This window comes from Heteronotia binoei, chromosome 1 (genome assembly GCF_032191835.1).
Source record: "Heteronotia binoei isolate CCM8104 ecotype False Entrance Well chromosome 1, APGP_CSIRO_Hbin_v1, whole genome shotgun sequence".
In the NCBI taxonomy this organism is placed as follows: Eukaryota; Metazoa; Chordata; class Lepidosauria; order Squamata; family Gekkonidae; genus Heteronotia; species Heteronotia binoei.
In genome coordinates, this window is record NC_083223.1 from 162535747 (window position 1) to 162552668 (window position 16922).

Consider the following 16922-nt stretch of genomic DNA (forward strand, 5'->3'; position numbering starts at 1 on the left):
CGGGGCTAGCTTTGGCTTTTCTTGTGACCCGGTAGTGAGACTTCCGTGGCCCAGTATCGAGTCCCGACCCTGCAAATGGGAAACAGTGCTCTAGAGCACCCAGTTAAGTTGATGAGAAGTAGATTCAGGACAGACAAAAATAAATACTTCTTTACAAAGAAAGTGATTAAAATGTGGATTTTGCTGCCCAAGGATGTATAGTGATGGCCACAGGCATAGGCAGCTTTAAAGGGGACAGATTCATGGCCTTATGATTATGAAAATATGATTATAAAAACCACCCATATTTTATTAGCATATTTTATTAACAAACTTTGTTTTCAGTGTGCAAGTAAAGGTTTAGTTAATGAATAAAAGATTCTAAAAATAAAGTATGTCTGTTTCCCAGATTTTATTATTTTATTAATAAACTTTGTTTTCAATGTACAAGTAAAGGTGTTAGCTAACGACTAAAACAGAATAGATTCTAAAAGCGAAGGCTGTCCGTTTCCTACATGAATTCTCTGTGTTCATTTCATCATTGCTGCAAAAGCAGGGGGTATGTATGTTGGCAACAGAGAATGCCCATACAGTTTTCTTCATACTTTCCTCTGTCTTTTCCCAACATTTTCCCTCCACATGCACTCTACAGAAACTCCTTACTGACTCTCAGAAAGTATAGTTGTCATGGCAGCTGTGGTGACTGTTTCTAACTTCTTCATGCATGTGCTATAACAATTCTATTAAAACTAGAAATAGACAAGTGGCAATAGACAGTGTTGTAGTAATCTACTGCAGTAGATAATCATAGTGTTAGAGTATGCTAAACATTACTGATTAAAAACAAAACAAAAAAATCCCTCTCAAAGCCCTCTGGTGGCCTGGCAGGAAAAATGCTGGGAAATGCCACTCATGAGGAGCTTTATTCTTCCAATGTGCTTGGACTACATTCTTCTTCTTCTTCTTCTTCTTGCATTCCCTTTTTTAAAATTTAACTTTTAAAAATGATATGCAACAAGTGCAGTCAAATATTCACAAAATCTTAATTCTTTAAATCCCCCTCCCCCCAGACAAAAGCCTATAATAACACATCTGTACCATTATCCTAGGATCAGATTCAGACAGGTGAAGTTCAAGAGATAGATACAACAAGACAATATGATCAAAATAAAAAGCTGCAAAATAAACTCCCTACATAGAAAATACATACTAATGAGTTCAAAAGAGCTCAGCTGATAAGAATGCATGGAATGCACAGGGTGAACTAACTTCCAGGAAAAGAAAGGTGAAGGGGAAAGGGGGAAAAACAGACAAGCAAACAAAAATATACACAATAAAGCCAAAATGCAATAGTAAAGGAGTATCACTGCTTTTAGAAAAATATCAGATTATGATAAAATTTGTTTTTTGGCAAAATGTCAAGGTCAGGGAGGTATATAACAATAGAAAACCATAATTTCACGAAGGCTTCCTGGGATTTGGGTGTGTGTACTGGAGAACTGTAAGAGGATATTTTTCCAAGTATAAAATAGTCCCAGAGCTGGATTCTCCAGTCGTTGACTGAGGGCATTGTGCAGTTCTTCCAATGTTTTGCAAGGGCCAACTTTGCCACCGTTAATAATAATGCTAATCTTTCCATTGAGATTTTATTTTGTGGCTTTTCCAGCCATCAACCTAGGAGAATGGCTTCAGGCAACAATGCGAGTGACTCTCCAGTGATCATTCTTTTTCATAATATAGCAGCCTTGGAAAACAGCCTTTTGAGGATGGGAAAAACAGAATAGCTACACCTCACTTTTGGGTCCCTCCCCAAAAAATTGTTCCAGTTTGAAGCCCAAGCCAAAAATATGTGTGGAAGTAGGACATATGCTAAAATTGGCTTTTATAGTATTCATTTAACATATTTATACACTGTTTCTACACCTCTCTCTCTCTCTCTGGAGATTGAAATTGTATGTTGAGAAACTAGTGGCCTGCATGGCTTTCTATTTCATTAAGTTGATCTCTATGTGAGTCTTTGCTACATGGCAGATGAGCTAAATGTTTTGAGCCTCTGTTGTGCATTGTTCATGTGAATGCACTTAATAATTTATCATTGGCTTTTATGGTACATGGCAATAGAAATAAATTACAGTTCAATATGAATAACTGATCATATTTTTACATGCATGCTAAAAGAAGATGGACAAGGTAAGTGTGATACAACTTCCAATGCATTTTCTTATATTTTATTCAAACAAGAACTGTACATTAATGTCAGTCAGTGACATGTATTCAGTGATTTATCAACCTCATGGAGTAGGGCTTTCCTGCTTCATCCCACTGAGAACCCTGAAATTTCTATCTGGGGGGTTACATAATAATAATAATATAATAATAATAAATTTTATTTATATCCCGCCCACCCCACCTCGGCAGGCTCAGGGCGGCTAACAACATTTTATAAAAACATACAATAGTAAATAAAAACCTTTAGGTTTAACAATATAAAACATTAAAACATTAAACTTAATAACATTAAAACCAATCCAATAAGTACAGTTATTCAGCGGTATAGGTCTTCAAACCGCATTGGCGGATCTTTAATTACCAATCTTCTTAGCAGTCTAAGTGTGCAAGTTTAAAAAAGGTGGTCTTGCAGGCCCTGCGGAACTGATCAAGGTTCCGCAGGGCCCGCACCTCCTCGGGGAGTCGATTCCATAGGGTAGGGGCCGCGATTGAAAAAGCCCGTGCTCTAGTATTCTGATATTTAATCTCCTTCGGCCCAGGGATGGTCATTAGGTTTTTCCCGGATGACCTCAGTGCTCTCTGGGGTTCATATGGGGAAAGACGGTCCCTCAGGTAGGCAGGTCCTCGGCCATATAAGGCTTTAAAGGTAATGACCAACACTTTGTACTGGACCCAGCATATAATCGGCAGCCAGTGCAGTTCACGTAGCCCCGGCCGTATATGTTCCCTTTTTGGGAGTCCCAACAACAGCCTGGCCACCGCGTTCTGCACTAGCTGCAGTCTCCAAGTCCGGCACAGAGGTAGCCCCAAGTAGAGGGCGTTACAGTAGTCTAGTCTTGAGGTGACGGTTGCGTGGATCACTGTTGCGAGGTCCCGGCGTTCAAGGAAATGGGCCAACTGCCTTGCCCGCTTCAGATGGAAGAATGCTGACTTGGCGGTGGCTGCTATCTGGGCCTCCATTGATAATGAAGGCTCCAGTAAAACACCCAGGCTCTTTACCTGGTGCGCTGCTTTCAATAGCGCACCATCAAAGGCCGGGAGAGCTATTTCCCTTCCCAGAGCGCCGCGACCCACGCAAAGGACCTCTATCTTCGCTGGGTTCAGCTTCAGCCCACTCAGCCTGAGCCATGTCGCAACAGCCTGTAAGGCCCGGTTGAGATTCCCTGGGGCGGGGGCGGGCCAGCCGTCCATTAGTAGATAGAGCTGGGTGTCATCTGCTTATTGATGGCAACCCAGCCCAAACCGCCGGGCAATCTGGGCAAGGGGGCGCATATAGATGTTGAACAACATCGGGGAGAGCACTGCTCCCTGAGGCACCCCACAATCCAGTGTGCGCCTCCGGGACCGCTCACCCCAATAGCCACCCTCTGTCCCTGACCCAGGAGAAAGGAGGAAAGCCATTGCAAGGCCGACCCCTCAACCCCAATGTCGGCGAGGCGGCGCGTCAGTAGCCGATGGTCGACTGTATCAAATGCAGCCGACAGGTCTAACAGCATCAGCACCGCAACGCCGCCTCGATCCAGTTGCCGTTGGAGGTCATCTACCAAGGCGACCAACACTGTCTCCGTTCCATGGCCCGGCCGGAAGCCAGACTGACATGGGTCTAGGATAGAAGCATCATCCAGAAACCTCTGTAGCTGCAACGCCACGGCCCTCTCAATAATTTTACCTAAAAACGGTAAATTAGACACCGGACGGTAGTTCGCCAATTTGGCCGGGTCTGCTGTAGCTTTTTTCAAGAGAGGGCGGACCAAGGCCTCTTTCAGAGGTGTTGGAAAATGCCCCTCTAGGGGGGACCTTTTTATGATGTCCCGTAAAGGACATCTAAGCTCCTCCTGGCAAGATTTAATCAGCCAAGAGGGGCAAGGGTCCAGATCGCATGTTGTCGGGGGAGCAGCAGAGAGGATTCTGTCGACTTCCTCCAGGCTGAGCAGGTCGAAGTGGTCCAGCACTAAACCCGAAGACAGGCACGGAGCCTCAATTTCACTCACTGTATCCAAAGTGGTAGGCAGGTCTTGGCGGAGCAACGAGATTTTATCTGCAAAATATACATAGAAGGCAGTGTGGGACTCTGAAATAGGAGAGGGAAATCTGCAGGAATTGCTTCCCTTATCTTGATTGGTTGGATATATGCAATGCAGGGCCAGCACATGGGAGTTGGCAAAGTAGGCGGCCACCTGGGGTTCCACCTCGTCGCATGGGTGGGGGCAAGCACCCCCTCCCCGTCCCCGCTCATGCCGACTCTTTCCTTTTTTTGCTGGGCAAGGGGCGGACTGAGCCATGCGTTCTTTGCAAATGCATGGCTTGGCCCACCCCTTGCCTGGCCCTCTCTCACTTCAGAGGGAGCCACAGGGGGATCTCTCCCTTCCCCCCTTCGCAGCACTTCAGGTGTGCCTTCCCCTCCCTTCTGACGACAGAGGCCACACAGATGTTTGCTGGCTGTCTTCTTCAAAGGCTGGAAGGAATGGGGGGGGATGGAACACAAGAAAGAAAGAAAGAAAGAAAGAAAGAAAGAAAGAAAGAAAGAAAGAAAGAAAGAAAGAAAGAAAGAAAGAAAGAAAGAAAGAAAGAAAGAAAGAAAGAAGGAGGTGGCTTCTTTACGGCGTCCTCTGAAGCATGAGAGGGGCGGGCTGAGTGTGTGTGCAAAGCAAGCACAAAGTGAGTCCTAGGAGGGGGAGGGGGCATGGGGTTTGGCCTGGGGCACCAGAACCCCTAGTGCTGGGTCTGTGCTAATTATTTTTCTTGTAGTATTAATCCTGGAAAGAGGGGGGTAGGTTTATATAAATACTTCAGATCTTAAGAACTTCCCCTGCCCTTCTCTCTCCTCACAGTTCCCTGTGACCCTTAAAGAACCCTCTTCTGAGGGCTGGAGGCTCATCATAAATAAAATGTACTGTAGCATATGGAGCTACAGTAAGCAGGTGGAACAGAATGAAATTGCCTATCTCCCTCTTATGCAGATGGAAAACTTGAAGGTTCTAGCTATTATCATTTTCAGAGGCTCTTATTACTTTGTAGTACACATTTTGTAAGGTGCATGAGCAAAGTGTATGCTAGAGTGCATTTGCTTTTTACTTCTAAGTTGAACCAGGACTATCACAAGATGCGCCCTGCTACTTACTGGATCTTCATTTGAGTAATAGTGCTCAATCACTGAACATACTGACATCAGACATGTAAGCATCAGAAAAAAGAGGCTTCTGGTGCTCAATGATAGATACTGTGTGTGTGTGTGCCTTTCGCTTTGTCCCTTGTCATCCTCTACCACCTTTAATTATTGACTAAGTAGTTATGATACATGTAACAAAGGGATTCTGGGAACACAAGAGTACCCATCAGCACACATTGGAGGGGAAGAAATGCAGTAAACGGGGGGAAACAGGACAGAAGAACAAGCAAAGAGTGAGGCAGTACAGATGGTGAGACATGGGAACTGAAATGAAAGACTGTCCTGGAGGCCAGAAGACAAAGCTGACTGATTATATGACTTTGACCTGACAGTCAGAGGCAGCTGCTGTTGCCCACCCACATGTTATGAGTTAAAGTGGGACTTTATTTACACAAAAGCTGATCTGCACCATTACATACATCATAAAGCACAGGTTGTCTTGAGCTTGCAAAGCAAGCTTCCTGACAGGGCAAATCCACCCTGGCTCAGGGCCAGGTCCAGAAACTTCTGGACCCTACCCATCATGACCCGCACACCAGTGCATAGAGGGGATGGGCGCACATACCCCCGATCCTCGACTGCGAAGCCTTAGGGCCGGTTGTATGCTCCCCCAACCCCAAAGAGGCCCCCAACCAAGCCACCCAGACTGCTAAGCCTCTAAGTAGCCCAATTGAGGACCCCCCTCCATAGCTGATATCTCAGGGTGCTTGCCAGTTCCAAATCCTTTTAACCCTTGCTTTTCCAGTCTTCCCAGTCAGGGCCTAACCAGTGACACCAGGCCTATTTATGCCTCACCCCCTATGACCATGTGGAGCAGGCGAGAAAAGGACCCCTCTATGGCCAATCAGAGTGAGGCCCAAAAAATTCTTGCTCAGCCCCATCACTGGCAACTAGCTGATCTCACATGGTCTTACCAAGAGGGTGGGCGGCTGGGAAAGACTGATCCGGGAAAGACTGATCTGGGGGTGTCTGCTGCCTTACCTGGCCAGCCAGTCACCTCCCGGATTGGCTAGATCTCCCGTGCTGAGCCTGAATAGGCTCATCCCACCCCTCGTGGTTTCATTTGAGGAAATGGGGCGTGGTCAATCTCCGCGGCTGCTTCATGGCACCCACCGGTTTTTGTTGAAGATGACATGCTTGGAAGTTTGGGATAGTTGTGAAGGTAGTTGGGGTAGTTGTGAAAGTGTCAGTGCAGGGTTCATTGACTCTTCAAAATAATAGAACTCTTTCTTTTGAAATAAGTTTCTTTTATTGAATATACAATGTTACTGCTGCAGAAGGTCTTTGAGAGTGATAACATACATGGAACAGGCACTAGCATTTATGGGGGCACATCAAAGACAGGGGCCTTTAAATCATTCTCAAAACAAAGTTACTTTCCCTCTCGAAGGTGTTTGATTCACACGCTGGCTATCTCCTTCCCTGGGCCATCCACCCTCCCCCTTTCGGCCGATGTCCTTGCGGCGGCTGGGAAGCGGCGGCGCCTCCCTCTGGTCTTCCCGCCGTTTATGGCTTCTGGCGCCCTGCTCTTCCCTTTCCCTGGTTGGCATACCTAGCATTCTATCAAAGGGCCCTAGGGTTAGTTCTAAGCAAATAAACAGTATAGGCAATGTGGTTAGGATCAATAAGATGCAATTGAACACAAGCTGACAGAAAGAAACAGAGGGCAATGATGCAGGAATGGGGTTTACCTAAGGCCAAAGGAAGGGCGGTTAGTGATTTCTCTGGTCATCCAGATTTCATATGACAATGACTAGAAGTACTAAAGGAAAGATGAACAAAATTGAGGGGTTTTCCCAATAATTATGACTATGACTACCAAAGAAAAAGTCTTCCCTGCAGCATCAATGCAAATATTGTTAACCTATGGACTACTCATCCAGTGTTGAATGTAAAAAACTCACTACCTTGAATGCTACCTAGCCCTGTTCTTCCCATCCCCCAGATCTGAACTAAAGAACATAAAAAGGAACAACTCCTGTTGTTTTATGATTTATCAGGGCAGCAATGACAAGTGATTTCTACTCCTGTCTCAGAGATGCCACACTCTCAGCATCACTTCCCCTACCTGTCCAGCACTATCAGTGAAACTCTTGGTGGACAAAGTGTTGACTTCAGAACAGTTGCATTGAGTAACTGGGATTGTTTCCAAATTTGTTCTCTTTAAGATGCCACAAGATTGTATGATCAGAGACCAGCTACCTCTTAGAAGAAAACTTATCTCTGCCTGTTGAAAGTGGGGAGAAAATACTGCTTAGATTTTTTTGTGCTCCTGTTTGCCCCCAAAGTTCTGAAGACCCCAATTAAGATCACTACTGTAAGCATAAAAGACAAAAACAATTATAGCAGAGCATTTGAAAAAATAATTACTGATAGGGACCAATATGCCCATTCATCACAGTCCATCGAGTCCCGGCCATAAAGCCAAATTAAGCATATATAACTGGATACACAGGAAGAATCCCATCTGTTGTTTAGATTTGTTAATACAAAAAAGAGATCAATCACTGTGTGTCTGTAGAAGAACTATGAAAGTGTTAAAAGTTATACATCATTTCTCAGATGTAATAGTCTGCACTGGTAAAGTTTATTGCAGCCTATATTGCTGGGTGGTGTATTGGGCTCAGGGTCTACTCCTCTGATTCATTCCCAGTTCCAGTTTATAACTCCAGCTCACCTGCAGGGAATGGGCAGTAGGATGGTAAAGTTTGCAGTGAGTGGGTGCTGCAGCCTACTCCTCTGTCCCACTCATGGCCACTTCTTATCTCAAATAATAGCCCCATCCAAGGAGACAAGTAATAAAGTATTAGAAAGCATGGCACAGCAAACATGGCTGGCATGAATTGTTAGGAATTGATATGAAGGAGCCTCTTCTCTCTGTTTTCAGGAGCTTCAATTGGGTGGGAGGGTGAGGTTTAATTTTTTACAGAAACTGAGCACACTGGTGAGGGGATGTAAACCCTACCCTCTACCTTACTTCGCAGTGCTCCATTTCTTTCAGCATTTTTCTTCCAGCCCAGCTGACTTACCATGTTGGAGATTGGCAAGAGAAAAATATTTTAAGAATTGGAATAAGTCACAGGATGAGGTAGGGTTGAGCTAATCCAACAAGTGTGTTCTGGCTTTGTTTGACAATACCTCCTCTCACTTTTGTTACACATAACCCAGAGTGGCTTGCGTGTGGAGCCTGGGGGAGCAGGATTTGGGGAAGGGAGGGACCTCAGAAAGAGCATAATGCCATAGAGTTCACCCTTCAAAGCAGACATTTTCTCCAGAGGAACTGATCTTGATCATCTGGAAATCAATAACGGGAGATATTCAGGTGCCATCTAGATGTTGGCAACACTGGGTTATAGTGAATTTCATATAAATGTTCCTGAATTAGTAATTCTCTTTAAGATATATTTCCTCATCCCTGATCTCTTGCACCTCCCATGGTCTAGTGTGCATTTTGTCACATGGAGTGATTGAACCCTTAACCCCTGCTTTTTTCCGCTGATGAATTTAAGGCAGCTTCTAAATGGATGATAGAAAAGATTATTTTTGTCCCTCCTCTATAGAATGACTGTAGAATCTTAAAGAGATACTTGAAATTGCTGTGCTTCTTTCATGGTGAATATTTTTGATAATGCTCTTCCTTGTGGTGAAAGAGAGGTATTACCACAATGCTCATGTGCTGAATTTTCATAACTGGAGTGCAGCAGAAATCTTAGATTGGATGTGCGCCAGGGTTGTGATCTAATAAAGCTATATGGTTAGGGTGAAATCAAACACAAGACTTACAGCTATTGGAACTTTTACTGCAGCCACATTTCCATTATACATGTTGCTTGTCTTTGCAATAGTACAAATAACAGCAATGAAAAGTGTACAATCTTTAATAGCATCTGTACTTGCTAAGCATAGATTGAAAATGCACATTAATGGGAAGGTAAAGTTTATAACACATAAGCAAAAGCAGGAAAAAAAGTTATTCAGGTTGATAACCTCCAGCTCAAATTTTTTTGTACTAGCTCAGGAAAAATGGCCCCAGAGCAAACTATACAGTAGCTCACAACTGTAACGTCAGTAGCCTACAAAGTAGAATTTTTGCTCACAGGACTCCATAGCTTAGAGGGAGTATTGCTTACAATTCTTATTAAGATTATCAGATGTGGTGTTCCATGTGAACTGGCTATTTCCATAATGGTTTCTTCTGTATCAGTCTATCTACCAATATCCCCAGAGGAAAAGGTACTGCTTATATCCTGACTTGATGACTGGATTAACTGCTAACTACTAAGCAGATTTGAAGAAGTGTGTTGGGTAGTATACAGAGAAAGAATGTGAGTGTATGATCATATTGTATCAGACCTTTGGTCTGCCTGTGTCTGTACTCTTACTAGAAAATTTCCAAGATAACCAGCAGGAAATCTTTTCCAGGCCTGGTTCTTGATACTCTTATTAAAAATGGACTGAATTTATAATCTTTTGCCCACAAAATATGTGGTCTTCCACTGTAGCATGGTCTCTACTCAGTGGGGGCTATTTTAAAGCACAGGTGTCAAATGTGCAGCCCTTGGGCCTGATCCATCCCCGGAGCACTAAAATCAGGTCTGCAGGTGTCACGGCTCGAGTCTCAGATAAGGAACGACGGCTGCCAACGTCCCGGCAGCTGGCCAGAACTCTCGCAGCCGGCTGGGGAGTAGCGCAGGGGTGATCGTAAACAGTCCAATTACTCAACACCGTAAATCAGTCCGGCCGAAGGATGAAACAGAGAGCGTAGTCACAGGAATGCAGAGGGTCGGAAGCCAGAGAAAGCAAAGCCAAATACAGTCCAAATACCTAAGCCAGTCCACAAAGCAGAGTCAAAGTCCAGAGTTTCAAGTCGGGTCAGGAGTACACGGGTTCTCTCAGCAAGCAAGAGGGTGCAGAGCGTGGTCACGTCCCAGTAGGATCGTTCGTTGCCAGCACAGTTTGCCCTAGGGCCAAGATTACAGATATACTGTGCTGGCTTGTTAGCTCATTAGTATGCCGGGCTTAGATCTCTTCTACCCCGCATGCGTGCCTCACTTCTTCTGCTTCGTATCTCCTGTCGTCTCCTTTCACGGAGCCGGCTAACAGGTGGTGGTGATTCCGGAGGGGATGAGCTGGGGCCCGGCGTGGCCTGATCAGTTCCAGGTGGCTCCTGCTGCCGGCTTGCTTCTTCGGGACTTACGTCCAGGGCTGTTAAAGGCGCCTGCTCTGAGCTAGCAGGGGCTGGGTCAGGGGCAGGCATGACACTATCCCCCCCCTCAGGCCCCCCCTCACCCAAGCCGCCCAGCTTATCAGGGTAGGCCTCATGGAATCGCTGGAGCAGGTCAGGGGCATGCAGGTGGGTAGCTGGTTCCCAGGAACGATCTTCGGGGGGGTAGCCCTCCCAGTCCACTAGGTACTGGAGCTGACCTCGGTGCAGCCGGGAGTCCAGGATCTGATGGACCTCGTACTCCTCATCATCATCCACCAAAACCAGTGGCGGAGGTGGTGGTGGAACGTCCCGGTTAGGGTCCGGCGCAGCCGCAGGTTGGAGGAGGGAGCGATGGAAAACCGGGTGTATCCGGAGGTGGTCGGGAAGGCGCAGGCGGAACGCCACCAGGTTGATTTGCGCCTCGATTGGAAAGGGGCCGATGAAGCGAGCGGTTAACTTGGAGGACAGGCCAGGGGTCCGGAGATACCGGGTAGAGAGCCAGACGGAATCCCCGACCTTGAGGGCGGCCCCTTCCTGGCGGTGCTGATCTGCGGCCAGTTTATACGCGTCTTTGGCGCATTGGAGCTGTGCGCGCAGGAGGTCATGGAGCGCGTGAAGTTCCTCGATCCGGTTGTCTGCTGCGGGAACACCGGCGGAGGGGCCGAGCGGAGGGAAGAATCGGGGGTGCTGTCCGTAGTTGGCCGCAAATGGTGTGGTCTGCGTGGAGCTGTGTACGGCATTGTTGTAAGCGAACTCTGCCAGTGGTAGCAGAGAGGCCCAGTTGTCTTGTTGGTAACTGGTGTGACAGCGTAAGTACTGCTCCAGGGTCACGTTGGTGCGCTCCGTCTGGCCATCGGTCTGGGGATGGTAGGCGGAAGACAAATGAAGCTCCGTCCCCAAAGCTTGCTGGAAGGCTTGCCAAAAGCGGGAGGTAAATTGCGGGCCCTGATCCAAGACAATCTGCTTGGGTAACCCGTGCAGGCGGAAAACATGGTTCAGGTAGAGCTGGGCGGTTTCCGGCCCTGACGGCACTTTGGCGCAGGGGACAAAATGGGCCATCTTGGTGAACAGGTCCACCACGACGAAGATGCACGTGTGTCCTTGGGATCAGGGTAGGTCTACAATGAAATCCATGGACACAACGTCCCAGGGACCAGAGGGAGTAGGAAGGGGCTGCAGGAGACCGGAGGGTTTGGCAGGTATGTTTTTAGCTCGGCGGCAGACCTCACATGAAGCCACGTACCGACTAATGTCCGCTCGGACGCGAGGCCACCAAAAGTCTCTGGTCAGCAGATGGGCTGTTTTGTGTTGCCCGAAGTGGCCGGCCGGGGGTGCGTCGTGGGTGAGGCGGAGGATGCGGGATCGGAGGGGCCCTGGAGGGACGTACAACTGCTCCCGATGGTAGAGCAGCCCATCCGGGGTGGTCAGTTCTCCGGCAGGGTCTTGCTGAGGTTCCTGCAGGTGTTTTTGGGCCCAGGGGTCGGTGGCCTGACTGGCCTGTATCTCTGCCACTAAGGCTGGTACAGTCAGGGTGGCGGCAAAGACCGTAGGTGGCAGGATGCTAGCCTTGGGGGCTTCTGTAGCACTAGGGGTGCCATAGTCTGGCCGGCGGGACAGAGCGTCGGCTTTCTGGTTTTGGGTGTGCGGGATGTAGGAGATGGTGAAGTTGAACCGAGAAAAGAACAGGGACCACCGGATCTGTCGCTGGTTCAGCCGGCGGGTGGTCTGCAGGTGCTCCAGGTTCCGGTGGTCTGTGAATACCTGGACCGGGTGTCTTGCTCCTTCAAGGTGGTGCCGCCAGACCTCGAAAGCCACCTTGATGGCCAAGAGTTCACGCTCCCATATGGTATAGTTGCGTTCGGCGGTGGAGAGCTGCCGGGAGTAGTACGCGCAGGGTTGCCATCTCTGACTGGGGTCGTCCCGCTGGGAGAGCACGGCCCCGATGGCCACATTGGAGGCGTCTGCTTCCACCATGAAGGGCAAGCGGGGGTCAGGGTATCGCAAGAGGGGACTGGAGGAGAAGCGGCGCTTGAGATCGCGGAAGGCCTGGTCAGCTTCCAGGGTCCATTGGAAGGATTCCTTGGGACGGAGGAGCCGAGTCAAGGGCTTGGTTAGGTTGGCGTAGCCAGCGATGAACTGCCGGTAGTAGTTGGCGAAGCCCAGGAGGCGTTGGACGTCCTTCCGATTCTGAGGGGCCTGCCGGTGAAGGATGGCGTCAACCTTCTTTGGATCCATCTGAGTCCCTTGGGGAGAGATGATGTGCCCCAAGAACTCGACCGACGGGAGATGGAAGGCGCATTTCTCCAGCTTGGCATAAAGGCGGTGAGCTCTGAGCCGCTGTAGCACCTGTCGTATGTGTTGGACGTGTTCCTGCACGGAGGTGGAGTATACCAAAATGTCATCCAGGTAAATAATCAGGAACCGGTCCAGCAGGTCGCGGAACACGTCATTCATGAATCGTTGGAACACGGCAGGGGCGTTTGTGAGCCCAAAGGGCATGACCAGGTGCTCGTACTGGCCCTACCTGGTACCAAAAGCGGTCTTCCATTCGTCTCTGGCCTTAATACGAACTAAGTTGTAGGCCCCTCGAAGGTCGAGCTTCGTGTAAGTAGTAGCCCCTTTTACGCGGTCGAGGAGCTCCGGAATCAGTGGAAGCGGGTAACGATTCCGGATGGTGATTTTATTGAGTGCCCGGTAGTCATTGCAGAGCCGCAAGTCCCCGGTTTTCTTTTTCACGAACAGGACGGGCAAGGACAAGGGCGAGGTGGAGGGTCGTATGAACCCTCGGGCCAAGTTCTTCTCCAAGTACTCCCGTAGGGCAGCCAGCTCCGGGTCCGCCACGGGGTAGAGGCGGCCCGCTGGTAACGGGGCGCCGGGCATTAAGTCAATGGCACAGTCGTAGGGCCGATGTGGGGGAAGCTGGTTGGCTTCCTTTTCGTCGAAGACGTCTGCGAACTCCTGGTAGGGAGCTGGTAGTGTGGTGGCGGCCCCCAGGAGGCTGGTGGGGAGCGAGGGGCTGGGTAGCCTATCGGGAGGCACAGGAACCGGATCCGGTTGTAGCGTGGAACATGACGTAGGGGCACCTGGAAATCGCAGGTCTCGTTGTACCCAGTCCACCTGAGGGTTGTGGGCCTGGAGCCAGGATAGGCCTAGTATGACGGGAAAACATGGCATGCGGGCAAGGTCAAAGGTTTGTTTCCCTTGGTGTTGCTGGACCCATAGGACGAGTGGTTGAGTCTCGTGGAGGACGGGTCCAGAGCGCAGCAGGCGACCGTCTACGGCCTCGACCAGGGTAGGGATCTTCTTTTCCCGGATGGGGATGCCATGTTCCTTGGCGAAGAGGTTGTCCATGTAGCAGCAGGCAGCCCCTGAGTCCAACATGGCATGTACAAAGATCCACCGGCCGTCGGGGAGCTGCAGACGAATCGGGATCAGGAACGGGGTAGGTGGTGGATAGACGGAGCTGGAGGCCCTCAAGAAATGCCCCAGGTCAGGAGCTCCAACTAGACCTGGGGCTGGCCTTTTACCGGGGCAGCAGAGCTTGTGGGGCGCTTTGATTTGGCCGGACAGATGCTTGCAAAATGTCCGGCTTCGCCACAATACAGGCACAGGTTGTGGTTGCGCCGTCGGGTCTTCTCCTTGGGAGTCAGGCGAGGGCGGGCGACGCCCAGCTGCATGGGTTCCGCAGCTGGAGGAAGAGCCAGGGTACCTGGAGGGGGAGCAGCTGTGGGGACCCTTGCTGGGGCGTTGCCTCCTTTCTGCTTCTGGCGGCGGCTCTGCAGCCACCCATCAATGCGCAGGCACAAAAGGATCAGGTCTTGTAGGGCGGCTGGTCGGTCACTGCGGGCCAGTTCATCCAGGATGGCATCAGAGAGTCCCTCAGTATATTGGTCCATTAGGGCAGCTTCATTCCAGGCCAGGTCTTGAGCCAACAACTGGAATTCAGTGGTGTAGTGAGAGACAGAGTTTTGGCCTTGTTGCAAAGTCCGTATCTTGCGGTTGGCCGTCTCAGCTCGCACTGGGTTGGCATAGGCAGCCGTGAAATGTGCCTTGAAACGGGGGTAATCTGCTAGCAGCGGCGATGGTTCCAACAGCAGGGGGGTGGCCCATTTGGCTGCTTGCCCTTTTAGCAGGCTCAAAATAAAACAGACCTTGGTCTTGTCTGTAGGGAAATTGCTTTGCCTTATCTCAATATACAGTTCACATTGAGCGAGGAAGGCAGGGAATTCTTCCAGACTCCCTCCAAACTTGTCAGGGACACTCACCGGGCAGCGGGAGCGAGGAGCTGCTGCGATAGCCAGGGCAGAAGCATTGGAAGCTGTTTGTTGTTGTAGTGTGATTACAGCCTGCGTCAGCTGCTGCACCTGGTCTAGGAGCCCCGGCAGGGGGTCCACGCCTCCTGCCACTTGGTCGGTCATGGGGGAGCCTGGTGAGTTATGGGTGCTGGCAAGCTGTCACGGCTCGAGTCTCAGATAAGGAACGACGGCTGCCAACGTCCCGGCAGCTGGCCAGAACTCTCGCAGCCGGCTGGGGAGTAGCGCAGGGGTGATCGTAAACAGTCCAATTACTCAACACCGTAAATCAGTCCAGCCGAAGGATGAAACAGAGAGCGTAGTCACAGGAATGCAGAGGGTCGGAAGCCAGAGAAAGCAAAGCCAAATACAGTCCAAATACCTAAGCCAGTCCACAAAGCAGAGTCAAAGACCAGAGTTTCAAGTCCAAGGTTCAAGCCGGGTCAGGAGTACACGGGTTCTCTCAGCAAGCAAGAGGGTGCAGAGCGTGGTCACGTCCCAGTAGGATCGTTCGTTGCCAGCACAGTTTGCCCTAGGGCCAAGATTACAGATATACTGGGCTGGCTTGTTAGCTCATTAGTATGCCGGGCTTAGATCTCTTCTACCCCGCATGCGTGCCTCACTTCTTCTGCTTCGTATCTCCTGTCGTCTCCTTTCACGGAGCCGGCTAACAGGTGGTGGTGATTCCGGAGGGGATGAGCTGGGGCCCGGCGTGGCCTGATCAGTTCCAGGTGGCTCCTGCTGCCGGCTTGCTTCTTCGGGACTTATGTCCAGGGCTGTTAAAGGCGCCTGCTCTGAGCTAGCAGGGGCTGGGTCAGGGGCAGGCATGACAGCAGGCAACTAGCTGTTGTCTGCTCCCTTCTCCCTCTCCTTCCATTGTCATTTTGGTATTTCTCTCATGAGATGCAGCTCAGCAAAGCAGCCTCTTGCTCTTTCCCTCTTCCCCCCTCCCCTCTTCCCCAAGGGAGGGAGGAGGAGCCTCAGCAAATGGAGGAGCTTGGCTCTGTAGCTCTGCTGTGCAATTGAGAGAGCCTGGCACAGCTAGAGTTCTCTCAGTCAAAGCTAGAGCTGGGCCAGGATCTTTCAATCACTCTGCAGAGCTACAGAGCCAAGCTCCTCCATTGGCTGAGGCTCCTTCTCCCTCCTTTTTTCTTGGGGAAGGGGGGAAGAGGGAATGAGCTGGAAGCTTCTTTGCTCAACTGTACAGCTTGGGAGAAATACAAAAAAATATTTAAATAAAGTTTTACTCAAGGTAAGAGCTTTTTGCCTTGCTACTTTCTGTGTGTGTTTTGTTAAGCTGGTTTTGCCAGGGTGCAACTGGGTTCCCCCGCCGGATCCAGTCTTTCTCAGTAGGAAAGCAATGTAGACTATATATTTTGCACTGTATTCATGCCTTCCTGATCCAGCATACCTCTTTATTATTGCACTACCTCATAGGAATTGCAATTATTTCTCTGGGTAAAAATAGTTTTATAGATAAACACATAGTCCTCAGTCTGTGCCATTATGCCTTCTCATGTTTTTGACCAGCATCAGGCTTCAAATTCAGCAGGAGCTCACAGGAGCACAGCTTCTGAACCTTTCTGACAGCCACCCCCTCCTCCCCACTTACCTACCTTGTTCGTTGAATAGTAGGTGCAGCTGCATAACAATCCCTGGATTAGGAGAGCGGGCAGCCAGCCAGCCACCAGGAGCTTTGCCGCACCTCCAGCAGCCCTCATAAGTCCCTGAAGAAGCCAAGGAGAGCCCCATGTGAGCAAGGCCTGCTTGGGCTGGCTGGATCTCTAGCCAGCCCAAGCAGGCCTCACACCCCCGAGGCTCTCATTTCTTGAGTCAGGTCACTTTGGGCTGGGGAGGGAATATGCTAATGAGTTATGCTAATGAGCTCCACCACCTGTTTTTCTACAAAGCGACCACTGACCAGCACACAAATAACATATGTACAAAAGTTCACAACGTCAATCCATTTCATGTTTTCCTCTGGGTTCTAGGGCACTGAACATGAGATTTCTATAATGAATGTCATTAAATTGAAAGTAGGTTTGCG

At 49.4% G+C, this 16922-nt stretch overlaps 1 protein-coding gene across 1 annotated transcript in view; it reads left to right on the forward strand.

Annotated features, from left to right (window-relative positions):
- The window catches only part of FMN2 (formin 2), a 439054-nt gene that overhangs the window by 91263 nt on the left and 330869 nt on the right, over positions 1–16922 (forward strand). The window lies entirely within an intron of this gene.